We start from the raw sequence: 14,207 nt of genomic DNA on the forward strand, positions 1-14,207 counted from the left end.
GTACATTTATTAGCTGTCTCTCAAGCTGAGGGCCAGCCATACCTTCAAAAATCAGGTTTGGAAGCACTGTCCAACAAAGTGTAGGGCATACCCAGAACTAAATTATGTCTTAACCTACCACACATTGTCAGGATACTGCACAATGGTGGGCTCTGAGGAAAGGAAGGTGTAGTTTGTTCACCTGCTGACTGTTGATTACATCTACCACCAGACACGGCAAGTACCCTAATGCTTTTCTCAAAAACTTACTGTGCAGAGAAAGTAATTTCAAATGATTGAGCTAAGTGCAACACTTACTGAAACAAAAATTGCATAACAGCAGCAATTTTGACCACACTTTTCAAACAGGAGCTAACTGAACAATCACATTTCTAATAAATGATTCAGCATAGGATTTGTCCCACTGTTTGCAGATGAAATTAACCGAGGAGATAAACCCAGTAAGATTGCAGGCCAGGTCACATACGACAGACCAGAGCACTTGCTACATTGGTTAAATTTTATCCTTGAGGCTATTATGCGAGTTTGCTGGTCATTATGATTAATTAGTGAATCACAGATTACAGAATATGAGAAGCTATTTAGTTCTACTAATGGGCATTAGTTCTGGACTACGGTAGTTCATATAACTTGTTACTGGCAGGAAGAAGTAAGGCATTCTGACAAAATGGATACATGATACCACTTTACAGCGAAGTAGAAAATGTTGCAGATAATGTGCCCAATACTTATCAGATTCTTCAATACTAGCCAACAGGGCTGACTGACAGTGTCGTCACCCAAATCTATAGTCACCACTTCAGTAACTGGAGCAGCTGCTTCTGTTGTGCTTCTTGCTGCTGCTACAATTGGATCAGTTGATTCTGCTGCATCACCTGCTGTTTCCAAAGTTCCATAAATTCTGACCCATATGTAATGTAACCATAGTCCAACTGAGTTAAAATCAGTGTAATTTCTGAATGCATGTTGTCTTAAGCTGCTTTGTATGTAATAACCATGTCAATTTGTTATCGAAGAGTAGCCCTGAAAACAAAACTTATCTGCTACTTCTAGGAGTTGAGTGCTTGAGTATAATTTATGGTGGGGGTGGACAGACATAATTCTAAAAGAGTCAATAAATGGATTTTGAACGATTAAGTAGTGCATAAGCTTAGGGACCAATGACCTCAGCAGTTTGATCCCATAAGACTTACCACAAATTTCCAAATTAAACAAAATTCATCAACACACAATGCCAATGATACACCACGTCAAGCAATGGTTACCGAGTTATTCTGAATGCAAAAATGGTGGTCCTCAAAACAACTTACTCTGTGGTACCATGTTTTCTTGTACTTGTTGATTACAAAGAGCTCGTGCTGACACAGCTTTTTTGACACGAAAAATATTCTTAGAAATGAACAGGCTGCCTCGTAAACCCCACTCATATACTATGGCCAAGACACGCTCTCTTCATGTTGTGTCATATGCCTTTTGCAAATGAAGGAAGATCACAGGCATGCTTACACAGGGGACCATGCAGGAGCACATCACTCTCATGCTGTCCAACACTCGCCCTGCCAACACCCACCTCTCCTACGTCATACCTTTGCCTTTCACGGAAGGAACTTAAATAGTTTTTCTTTGCGTTGTGTCTCCACATCTTTTGGAAATGAACCTCCACAGGGATCACTTTTAATCAGTTACAACATTTTTCAGCCCGACTGACACTGACATTTCTGTGTAATATGTAACTAGGAGTTTAGCAGCATTGAAAGGGTTAGTACAAATGACTTACCAAAATTTCCAGGGATGCCTGCTGAAAAAGAGTGACCATTGATATTTCATAGTTTAGCTCACACTTGAGAAGCTGGTGTATGTGTGTTTTCTGAAGTAATATAGTATTCTCAACATCCTATTTTCTTAGTTTAGTTACATCACATGCCTTCAATCTCAGACATTTCATTGACATTAGGGTAGTAATGGAGGGGCGTCTCTTATTGTCATAATCCTCTTCTCTCTTTGATGATTTCAGCTATTACTATACAGCACCATGCAACTGACTTGCATCTACAATAATGGTACTGCATTGTTCACTGCTTGAATAATTAAGTTCACTGTGTCTTGCACTATCTCACTGATGCACTTCTCTTGGTTCACTGTTATTTGAGAGTCTGGGCTGTATGCCTACCAACTGGCTCCTTACAAGGACCAACATGCTAAGTCCTCATTAGTTCATAATTATGTAACATTCACTGTTGCATACATTGTTGTGGACATGCCATTTGTATCAGTGGTGTAAAGTCTAGGACTGCAGAGTGTAGGTTGATTACCATAGATGTTGGGGTGCTCCTACTCTTTAGGCAGATGTTTAGTTCTGTGAACAATCTTAAGTTTTTCTCTACTATCCATGTTTGCACTGACCCACAAATAATTGTGGGTGTTGAAATCACCCAAGAGGATAACATAGGAGAGATAAACGGCACAAACAGTTGTCATGGCACAGTGTTGGACTCCAATGGCTATTCCTTTGAATCCGGTGTTCACTGTTATCTACTCTCTATAGGTGGAAGATCATATCCATGTACAAACACCACTTAATGAACATCTTACATTCATGCAGGTTTTCCTAAACAGATTATTTTTTGCATTTTGGGGGGGTGGGGGGGGGGGGTCATCAGTTAACTGTGATTCTTATAATGCAATACATAAAACAGGGTAGGTCGACATCAGCTGTTAGTTCCATTAGTGTTACCATAATAAGAGCCTCTGACACAGCCAACTGATTCAGCTCATATTTGGCAGGTCACTTATATACAATCTAAAATGAAAGACTCCCAGATGTTCCGGCTCAACACTCCCCCACTTTTGTGATAACCCCAAACGTTCATGATGCACAATTGACTGAAAAATGATGGGATTAATAGACATCTGAAAACTGAGCATTTTTCATCATCATATTTGGGACCAGCAAATGAATATTTTCCTAGTGCATTAATTTGTTTTTGTTTTCATTTTGAAATGATAGGAATAGTATAGTTCAATATGGTAATTAAATCAATAAGGAACAATAAAAAGATAGCCAGGTCCTGTATTCACCAGTCAACCTTGTTCTGTGCTTATCTTTTAACTCCCAATGCAAGGGGTGTTAAATATTTAACATGCGTATCTGTGTATCTGTCTGTGGCATCACAGCTCCCAAATGAAAGGTCCGATTTTAATGCAGGTTTTTTTTTTTTTACTTGAAATTTGGTTTAATCATAATGGTTCTTAACTATGTTCCATGACAGTCTGTTCAGGCATTTAAATTTCATCAGCTAAACAAAGTAAAAAATGTTTTCCGTCAGCACACTCTCTTGATATACACTATGTAATACATCAAGTTATGTAGTACCAAACTGTAGAGCTCAAAAAGATATAAATAACAGCCTGCAAAAACATATGTTTATGTTTTACAGTTGACCAATGAATATGATTTTTGTCTTTTGAAGTCACCCATTTCAGCACCTACAAAGCAGAAAAAGAATTACTGTGGCTCACCAGTACAAGAAAAAGCTTTTATGTAGTTCTTTCTGAGGTCTACAATTATGTACTAAATCAAATGATTTTGCCCTAACAGTTTAGGCAGACTCTTCCAAGAAAACGAAATGGCAGTCTACTTTCTTCCAACTTGATTTAGAGTTATCATCACTGCTTATTGCTGTGTTACCTAAATTTGCTAAATATATATTATAACATCATGAATGAATATATTCATTAATTAAAACAAAAAACACAGAAATCGTGTAAGTGACAATGGTAAAAATAAGTTGATAGTGTTTAATGCATTTTAATTACAAATAGTAGCTACAAGTGAGAACTGTGAAGTATTCTAAATATAAAAATATTTTTAAATAATGAATACAGTATGTCATGGATGGGGTATTGTGGTAAAGATTACATAAAAACAAAACAATGGTAAAATACGATGAGAGTATTTAACGCATTTTATTACTAGTAGTAGTTTCACGTGAGAATAGCAAAGTATTCTAAACATAAAAATATCTTTATTATATAAAGCAAAACACTTAGTAAAAAATTAAACTATTGCAGTGCTACTTCTCAGTCTTTGCAATTCTGCTAAGGCCAATCTGTCATGAGGATTATTGAACAGCTTTCTTTGACATAGCAACACTTTGCAAGCTTTTTACACAACTTAAGGCCACATACGCTTGGCCTTTTCCAAAAGTACTTTCGTCTACATAAATGACAACTTTCTCCGTATCAGCCCCTTGCAATTTATGGACAGTAACAGCCCAACTTAAAATTTGGGAAACATTATTCTTCCAATGTTGTCATACCTCTCGGACCATGAAATGACAAACTTTGTGGCTGAATTGTAATCCATCCATTTTTGTCTTTAAAACTCCCTCCAATCGATTTGTCATCAAATTCTATAAATATCTTATTCAGTAGTTCCCATTCTTCCAATTGATCTCTGTGAAATCCATTCCATTCCATTTTTTAACAATACCCATGCTACCACTCACCAACCCTTCTGAAACCTTCAAATTCATTTGCAACATGACTCTAGCACTGATTGCAATTTTTATTGAATTTAGCAATCCTCCTGTACAGTTTTGGTCTTGTGGAATACAAGCTTGAATGGATTTTTGATAATAAGTGGCAGGTTCTTTGGATTCAGTGAGAGCATTTAATGCATAAATTTTCACTATATTGGCCAGTAGTTCCATCATTTTGTCATTATGGCCATTAACTAGTTTCCATGTGGGGGGAAAAATAAGTACAGCTCAACTGTTGGCAAAAATCACCAGCCACAGATACAAGCCTTCTTTCAAGCAAAATCTCTTACTGCTCAATACGCAACTCACCTACTCTACAATTATTAAGAAGGTCTATAAATTGGCTATCATTCTGTTATTGGATGTTGGTTTGTAACTCACAAAGCCTAAAGTAATGCCACAAATGCCGCTCACTTTGAAATATAATTGATTGCCTGAAGCACCAACTGCCCTTAACAGTCAACAACTGCATAATATCTCTGAAAACAGATATTTACCCCACCAAAAATGTCTTGACCGTTTTTTATTTCTTGTAAACGGAGATGAATAGATCATGAAACTTCATAAGAAACCACAGATGTTTCACCTATTACAAACCAACGAATGTGACAGAATTGTCTTCTGATATCCTCCAGCTGCTCTCCTGTCATCTTCCTATAGACTGCTGCTGTACCTTTCTCAATGCCTAAAGCAAATGCACTATGAATGGTTTTTCTGCTGACAAGACATGACGCAACTCCTGTTGATCATTTAATAACTGTTCTGTTGCTGGAGCATAACATGGATGAATATGATGTACTACAATTTTCACCACAGAAGATCTTCCGCTGCCAGCTCATCCTGTCATGGATAATTTTAAAGGAACATTTGTGTTAGGTTGACTTGTCAGTTCACATCAAATTTGTTGTGTATCATCATCAAAAAAATATTTTTGCTCTATATTCATGCTGCTGACCATGACATGAAATTCTTCATCTGTGATACTGATATGCATTTCTTCTCCATCATCTCTTACTTCGATGCAACATCAGCCGCTTTTGGGTCATATCAATTAACAATCATTAAATGCTGCAGGTTTGGCTGGATCATCTCTTACTTCGATGCAACATCAGCCGCTTTTGGGTCATATCAATTAACAATCATTAAATGCTGCAGGTTTGGCTGGATCTTTGTATTCAGTGCTGAAACTATTCAGCAGAATCTCCACGAAATGGATATAATTGATCTCAAAGTGCCATAAAAGCTTCTTTGCGTGTATCATAGCCCACTAGCAAATTGCTTTTATCTGCAAAACAGCACACACACAACAAGATAGCTATAAAAATAGCATCCCCTATCTCCCATTTACGGTGTAATAATGGATCCTCAGAATAGCAGGCTTTCTTCATTGTCTCACAATGTTTCCATTTACAGATCTGATGGTTGCTGGTCCAGTTTCAGGACTCTCTTCTAGTTGTTCATAAGCTCCTACGTCGTCATTGTCTTCATCGCTATCACGTCAATAAGACTGTTCATAATTCTACCAAACTGAGGTGCTCTAGATTAGTTGGCTTTGAATATACCTGTCAAATTGTTTTGATAAGTTTCACCTTGCTCACTGTGACATCGTACAATTCTGTATCGCTCCTGAGGTCATCATGTGTTGTTGAAAACTACTTTTCATGAACTGTCTCTCAATTTTAGGTGGCATAATCTGTATACAAATTTACACATTGATACTCTACAATGCTTTAAAATCGCCATAGGAATGGCAAACAACTGCCTACCAACATCCCCGTGACTGGCTCGCACTCTACTAGCAGCATCTTTCAGCACTTTACCTACATCTTCGGGCTCATGTTTAGAAGTACAGGGCTATTACAAATGATTGAAGCGATTTCATAAATTCACTGTAGCTCCATTCATTGACATATGGTCACGACACACTACAGATACGTAGAAAAACTCAAAGTTTTGTTCGGCTGAAGCCACACTTCAGGTTTCTGCCACCGGAGTGCAGTGAGACAAAATGGCGACAGGAGCCGAGAAAGCGTATGTCGTGCTTGAAATGCACTCACATCAGTCAGTCATAACAGTGCAACGACACTTCAGGACGAAGTTCAACAAAGATCCACTAACTGCTAACTCCATTCGGCGATGGTATGCGCAGTTTAAAGCTTCTGGATGCCTCTGTAAGGGGAAATCAACGGGTCGGCCTGCAGTGAGCGAAGAAACGGTTGAACGCGTGCGGGCAAGTTTCACGCGTAGCCCGCAGAAGTCGACGAATAAAGCAAGCAGGGAGCTAAACTTACCACAGCCGACGGTTTCGAAAATCTTACGGAAAAGGCTAAAGCAGAAGCCGTACCATTTACAATTGCTACAAGCCCTGACACCCGATGACAAAGTCAAACACTTTGAATTTTCGGCGCGGTTGCAACAGCTCATGGAAGAGGATGCGTTCAGTGCGAAACTTGTTTTCAGTGATGAAGCAACATTTTTTCTTAATGGTGAAGTGAACAGACACAATGTGCAAATCTGGGCGGTAGAGAATCCTCACGCATTTGTGCGGCAAATTCGCAATTCACCAAAAGTTAATGTGTTTTGTGCAATCTCACGGTTTAAAGTTTACGGCCCCTTTTTCTTCTGCGAAAAAAAACGTTACAGGACACGTGTATCTGGACATGCTGGAAAATTGGCTCATGCCACAACTGGAGACCGACAGCGCTGACTTCATCTTTCAACAGGATGGTGCTCCACCGCACTTCCATCATGATGTTCGGCATTTCTTAAACAGGAGATTGGAAAACCGATGGATCGGTCGTGGTGGAGATCACGATCAGCAATTCATGTCATGGCCTCCACGCTCTGCCGACTTAACCCCATGCGATTTCTTTCTGTGGGGTTATGTGAAAGATTCAGTGTTTAAACCTCCTCTACCAAGAAACTTGCCAGAACTGCGAGCTCGCATCAACGATGCTTTCGAACTCATTGATGGGGAGATGCTGCGCCGAGTGTGGGAGGAACTTGATTATTGGCTTGATGTCTGCCGAATCACTAAAGGGGCACATATCGAACATTTGTGAATGCCTAAAACAACTTTGAGTTTTTGTATGTGTGTGCAAAGCATTGTGAAAATATCTCAAATAATAAAGTTATTGTAGAGCTGTGAAATCGCTTCAATCATTTGTAATAACCCTGTATATTTGGAGATATAGGAAGATACAGCTGTCACTTTTCTACAGGACTCTATGTCCATATTCGCTTTCCCCAATTTCAGTATCTGTGGAATGTAATTTTTTATGTACTGTTCTTCAGGATTTCTTCTCAACATACAAAATTGTCCATTCGTACACAAAGTTCTCTCTGGCCCTAACAAAACCAGTCTGTCGCTTACTGGTCTTGGAAAATTAAATCTACAGTGATGATAACTCCCGTTCTTATAGCATGTTGTTGTTTGAGAGTGTATTTGAGTCCATTTAACTCATCATTTTCATTGCATGAAGAACATGAAACATTCCCGCTGACCAAATATCTGCCTTTTGGAGTGTAAAAATTTGGTTCATTTTCAATCCAGTATAACATATGTAACTATGGACTTTCACGATTCTGAAACTCGATCCTCTGCCTGTAATCTGTATGCCTTCCTTCTACATCTTTATCACTGTTCTACAAAAATCTCATGAAAGCATTAACATGTATCCCAAATTGTCAACTCAAAGTCACAGGCTGTTCATCTACCAATCACTTGGATTTTCCTGCAGCAATTACAAGTGCTTTCTGTAAATCAACCCAATTCAGATCACTACACCTCAAGGTAACGAACCACTTAGTAGGACCCATATTCTTAACCATGCCAATAAGGTCTGAACATGCACTTTGACAGTATGCATTTGATCTTCACATATTCCACATATTAAGGTGATTATTTTCAATCAATATTCTCCCTGACACATTCTTAAAACCACATCTAAATTTTGCTTAGTTCTAAAGAACTCCACAACAGATATGGCATAAAAAATATAATCATGGCTTCAAAAATGTGTATCAACTCCTATTATTCTAGCCTGACAGTAAATCTGTTGGTACAATTGGATGTTATCAACTTTCCTTTAATCCATTCCTGCCATGAGGGAACAAGTGGAATCAAGATAATTCTTCTGCTCTTTATTCCACTCATATTTTCTAAAGGTAGTTCAGTTTTTCTGTACAGCTGATTGATTGATTGAGAGGGATTATGGGACCAAACAGCGAGGTCAACAGTCCCGCAATTCCAAAGTGGATCACAGGAGAAAGGAGGACTGCTACAAGTGGGTGGATCCAGTCAGGAGAGTCAAATTATAAAAACAATGATCATTAAACACACACAGTAAAGGCATAAAAGGCAAGAAAAAATCTAAAAACTAGAAAGCGAAGGGGGGGGGGGGGGGGGGGGAACTACAACCAACCTGCCCCTGCTCCAAGACTAAAGTAGAGCCTTATATCTGGAAATAAAAAACAATCTCACGGATGAAACAGAACCAGTTCAACCATCCATGGATTGTCTGCTAATATTAAATTTAAGCAATCAGAAAGACTACACTTAACACGAAGGGCCGAAAGAGGGTGACATCCCACCAATAAGTGAGGTATCGACAATCTGGCTCCGCAATCACATTGTGGGAGTGGGTCATTATGTAGGAGAAAACAATGGCTGAGGTGGGCATCAGCAATGCGTAAACAGCATAAAATAGTGGCCTCCTTCCGAGAGGAGTGGAAGGCAGAGCACCAAACTGAAGTAGACTCCTTGACAATCTGGAGTTTATTACTATGAGTAGTAGCACTCCTGATGGCATTCCATTTTTGGGCAAAGAGAAATCTGACATAGATCCGTATATCTGCAGCTGGAATCATGAAAGGAAATAGGGTAAGTATCTGCTTCTCTAGCTTCTCTAGCCAATCGGTCCCTGGGATGCCCACATGACTTGGGACACAGAGAAAGATGACTGAACAGGCAGCATGCTCAAGAGCAGAGAGAAGGTCATGGATACCAGACAGCATAGGGTGACTAGAGTAGCATCGCTCGATAGCCTTCAGGCTGCTCATGGAGTCTGAACAAATTAAAACACTGTGGAGGGAGGCCTGAGAAACAAAAAGGTGGACCCTGTGAATGGCTAGAAGCTCTGCTGTGAACAACCTACACGATCCCAGCAAAAAATGGTGTTCGAAGGCAGTAGGAAATGTGAAAGTGTATCCCACCTTATCGATTGTCTTAGAACCATCAGTGTAAAAGATGGTAGCACCAACTCTGCAAGGATGGCACGTACAAGACACTGGTAAACCGTAGGAGTGACAGAGACCTTAGCACACTGGAACAGATTGGTGTTAATCTGTGGTCTAGGCACCACCCAACGGGGAGGGGGGGGGGGAGGCATGTAGGGGGAAATACACGGGGCGCATTCCAGTGAGTGGAGACTGAAATCCCGACGGGGGAAAGTGAGACAGATTACAACTGGCAATCCCACCCATGGGCTATTATCAGGAGGGAGACATCTCTCGTTTGCAAAGAGGACAGGGTACATGGGATGGTCAGGGAATCGGCAAATGGTGATTGCCTAAAAAACTAGAGTTCACCCCATCATATTTGTATAGGGGAAGTCCCTGTTTCTGCGAGGAGACTGTCAACGGGACTAGTGAGAAAGGCACCAATAGGCACATGCACCCCATGATGGTGAACAGGATCAAGAATTTTCAGAGTGGAAGGAGCTGCTGAGCCATAAACCTGACTACCATAATCTAGTCTGGACAAGACCAGAGCACGGTAAAGATGGAGAAGAGTGGAACCGTCTGGCACCCCAAGATGTGTGGGCCAGAAGGTGAAGAGCATTAAGCTTCCGCATAAATGTAGTCTTTAGGTTGCGAATGTGAGCCAACCGTGTCAGCTTGTTATCAAAAATAAGGCCCAAGAAATGGGACTGTGCTACAACATTGAGGAGCTGGTTGCTTAAATAAAGTTCTGGATCAGGGTATACTGCAGGTCGACGACAAAAATGCGTAAACTGCATTTTGGAGGGAGAAAACTGGAAGCCACAGGTGGTGGCCCATGCAGAGGCCCATTGGATGGCACCTTGGAGCTGGCGCTCAGCAGATGCTACAGAGTGGGAGCTGCACCAGATGGAAAAATCTGTCAATGTACAATGACGGGGTAACCAGAGGCCCACCAGAGGTCACAAGCCCATTGATGGCAATGAGGAAGAGTGTGACACATAGCACAGAACACTGTGGGATACCATTCTCCTGAATCTGAGTGGCACTGAGTGAAGTGCCAACTCAAACCCGGAAGAGCCAGTGAGATAAAAACTCGCAGGTAAAAATCTGAAGGGGACCACGGAAGCCTCAGTCATGGAGGGTAATTAAAATGTGATGGCACCAAGCCATGTCATACACCTTATGTAGGTCAACGGAGACCGTGACAAGGTGCCAGCGGTGAGTAGACGTCCGTTGGATGGCTGATTCCAATCGGAGTAAATGGTCTGTTGGAGATCGCCCTGCCTGGAAACCACACTGATATGGGGATAACAGGGCCAAGATTTGAGTACCCAACATAACCTGAAGCTGACCATCCTTTCGAGCAGTTTACAAAGTACATTCATCAGGCTACTTTGGGGTAGTTGTCTAGTGAAGTTGGATTTTTCCCAGGCTTAAGGATGGGGATAACTATACTGTCTTGCCATTGTGACAGAAAAGCACCCATGAGCCAAATGTGGTTGAAGACCCTGAGAAGCTGTTGCCTCCGGGGAGCATCCAAGTGTTGGATCATCAGATTGTGGGTTGAATCCTGGGCTGGAGCCGACTCTTGTGAAGAGCTAAGAGCTTACACCAATTCCTATTCAGTGAAAGGTGCATTATAGTGCTCAATGTGGTGTGGGATGAAATACAGGGGGATCTGTTCAACTCTACGTAAATGTCACAGAAATGTAGTACATTAGGTAGAGGACAACGATGCTGCCACAAAGTGTGTCGCTAGGTGTTCTGCAAGGACCAATGGACCAGTGCACAGAGCACCATGGAGCTTCAGACCTCTGACAGCTGACTGTTGCTGACGGCCCAGAGGGCTACGGAGCTTGGACCAAACCTCCAATAAAGAGGCACATGTCCCCAGGTAGGAAACATAGCACTCCCAGTATTCCTTTTTACTACGCTTAATAAGATAACGAGCCTTAGCACAGAGACGCTTAAAAGTGAGGTGGTTGGTCTGTGAAGGGTGTCGCTTAAATCGCTGCAGCGCCCATCGGCGGTCCTGAACAGTGACTGCAACATCCTCGGTCCACCAAGGTACCAGTCGATGACAAGGGGGACCTGTGGATCGGAGGACAGTAGTGTCTGCAGCACCACATTCCATGACCTTGGAGCTTTGTTCCTCAATTTGGTCTAACGAAACTTGACATGTAAATAAAAATAAAATAAATGAAGAATAAAGGCAGAGATGCCTTGCACAACTACATCAATGGAATGCGAGAGGGAGGTGTCAAAGTTCACAGCAGACGTATATAAAGGCCAACTGGCCCTGCGGCATGCCCAACATGGGAGCCTGTCTGCCTGGTGGCAGCAGGGGAATAGTAGTATCAGTGGAAAGTGGTCACTGTCACAAAAGTCATCACGGGATGGCCAATGTGGGCAAGCCACGAGGGCAGGGGAGGAGATCGTTAGATCGATAGCAGAGAAGGTGCCATGAGTGGCACTGAAGTGGGTAGGGGAACCACCATTGAGGAGACACAAATGGAGGTCCGCGATAAGTTGGTCAATTAGGATACCCCTACCCAATGAAGTGACACTTCCCCACAGTGGATGGTGGGAGGAGGAGAAACAGGGGCGAGAGTTGCTGGATTAACTTAAACAGTGCAACGTAAGGAAGTGGCCTACCTGAAGGGAGGTTGACACTGCAAGTGGTGATTGTCGGAATCATTTGCACTCTAACCACTATCGCTTCCAAGTTGGTCTACATCTGCATCTACATCTACATGCTCATTCTGCAATTCTCAGTTAAGTGCCTGGCAGAGGGTTCATCAAACCATTTTCATACTACTCTACCATTCCATTCTCAAGTGGCGTGTGGGAAAAAGGAACACCTAAATCTTTCCGTTCGAGCTCTGATTTCTCTTATTATGATGATCATTTGTCCCTGTGTAGGTGGGTGTCATCAAAATATTTTCACATTCAGAAGAGAAAGTTGGTGATTGAAATTTCGTACATAGATCCCACCGCAAAGAAAACCGCCTTTGTTTCAGTGACTGCCACCCCAAATCGCGTATCATATCAGTGACACTCTCACCCCTATTGCACGATACCATGAAATCATCTGCCCTCTTTTGCACTTTTTCGATGTCCTCCGTCAATCCTACCTAGCAAGGATCCCAAACCACGCAGCAATATTCCAGCAGAGGAGGGACAAGTGTAATGAAGACTGTCTCTTTAGTGGGTTTGTCATATCTTCTAAGTGTTCTGCCAACAAAGCGCAGTCTTTGTTTCGCCTTCCCCACAATATTATCTATGTGGTGTTTCCAATTTAAATTCCTCATAATTGTAATTCCTAGGTATTTAGTCGAATTGATAGACCTTAGATTTGTGAGATTTATCATATACCCAAAACTTACCAGATTTCTTTTAGTACCCATGTGGATGACCTCGCACTTTTCTTTGTTTAGTGCCAATTGCCACTTTTCGCACCATCCAGAAATTCCCCCTAGATCATTTTGTAATTGGAATTGATCGTCTGACGATTTTACTAGACGGTAAATTACAGCATCATCTGCAAACAATCTAAGGGGGCTGCTCAGATTATCACCTAGATCATTTATGTAAATCATGAATAGAAGAGGGCCTATGACACTACCTTGCGGAACACCAGATATCACTTCTGTTCTGCTCAATGATTTACCGTCTATCACTACAAACTGTGACCACTCTGAGAGGAAATCATGAATACAGTCACACAACTGAGACAATACTCCATATGCACGCAATCTGATTAATAGTCGGTTGTGAGGAATGGTATCAAAAGCTTTATGGAAATCTAGGAATATGGAATCGATCCAAGATCCCTTGTCAACAGCACTCATTACTTCATGGGAATAAAGTAGGGGGATCCAATCACTAATGAAATTTGAGAGAACCGAAGTGCAGACCCTACCAGATGCTACCCCGAGGCCAACAAGCTTCCGACAGAATACACAATAACCACGAAATGTTGGAGAGTGGTCATCAGAGAAACATGTTTCTTGCAGAACAAGACAGAATGCAGAATAGGAGAAGACAAGACGTTGCATTACCGGTAGGTGATAATAGTATCCATTACAATTCCTCTGGATGATCGGAGGCAAGAGTCCAACGTAGACATGAAGAAGCCGAGGACGAGATCAGGTCACTCGGTCAGTAGTCATCACCAACAAGGATGGAGTGATATCCATAAATAAGATGTCAGAGTCGAAGGGGAAGATGGCACCTCGAGGAACACTGGGGGACACCTTGTCTTGAGATTTATGTTTCTTCTTCTTCTTCCCTTTCTGAGATGGAGGAGGGCACGCCACAGGGGTAGTACAGGACTCTGCAAGATCTGGAACTGAAACAGAGTGGGTGATCTTGGGGCACACCGATGGTGCGCCTCATGGTCGAGTGGTGGTAGGAGTCTTCTGGCCTAAGAGACACTGGAGA

General features: G+C 41.7%; 1 protein-coding gene across 3 annotated transcripts in view; it reads right to left on the minus strand.

The window, feature by feature from the left end:
• Nucleotides 1–14,207, minus strand: part of LOC126247988 (transmembrane protein 183-like) — a 253,217-nt gene that overhangs the window by 139,490 nt on the left and 99,520 nt on the right. The window lies entirely within an intron of this gene.

The sequence above is a fragment of the Schistocerca nitens genome, chromosome 3 (assembly GCF_023898315.1).
Source record: "Schistocerca nitens isolate TAMUIC-IGC-003100 chromosome 3, iqSchNite1.1, whole genome shotgun sequence".
Classification (NCBI taxonomy): Eukaryota; Metazoa; Arthropoda; class Insecta; order Orthoptera; family Acrididae; genus Schistocerca; species Schistocerca nitens.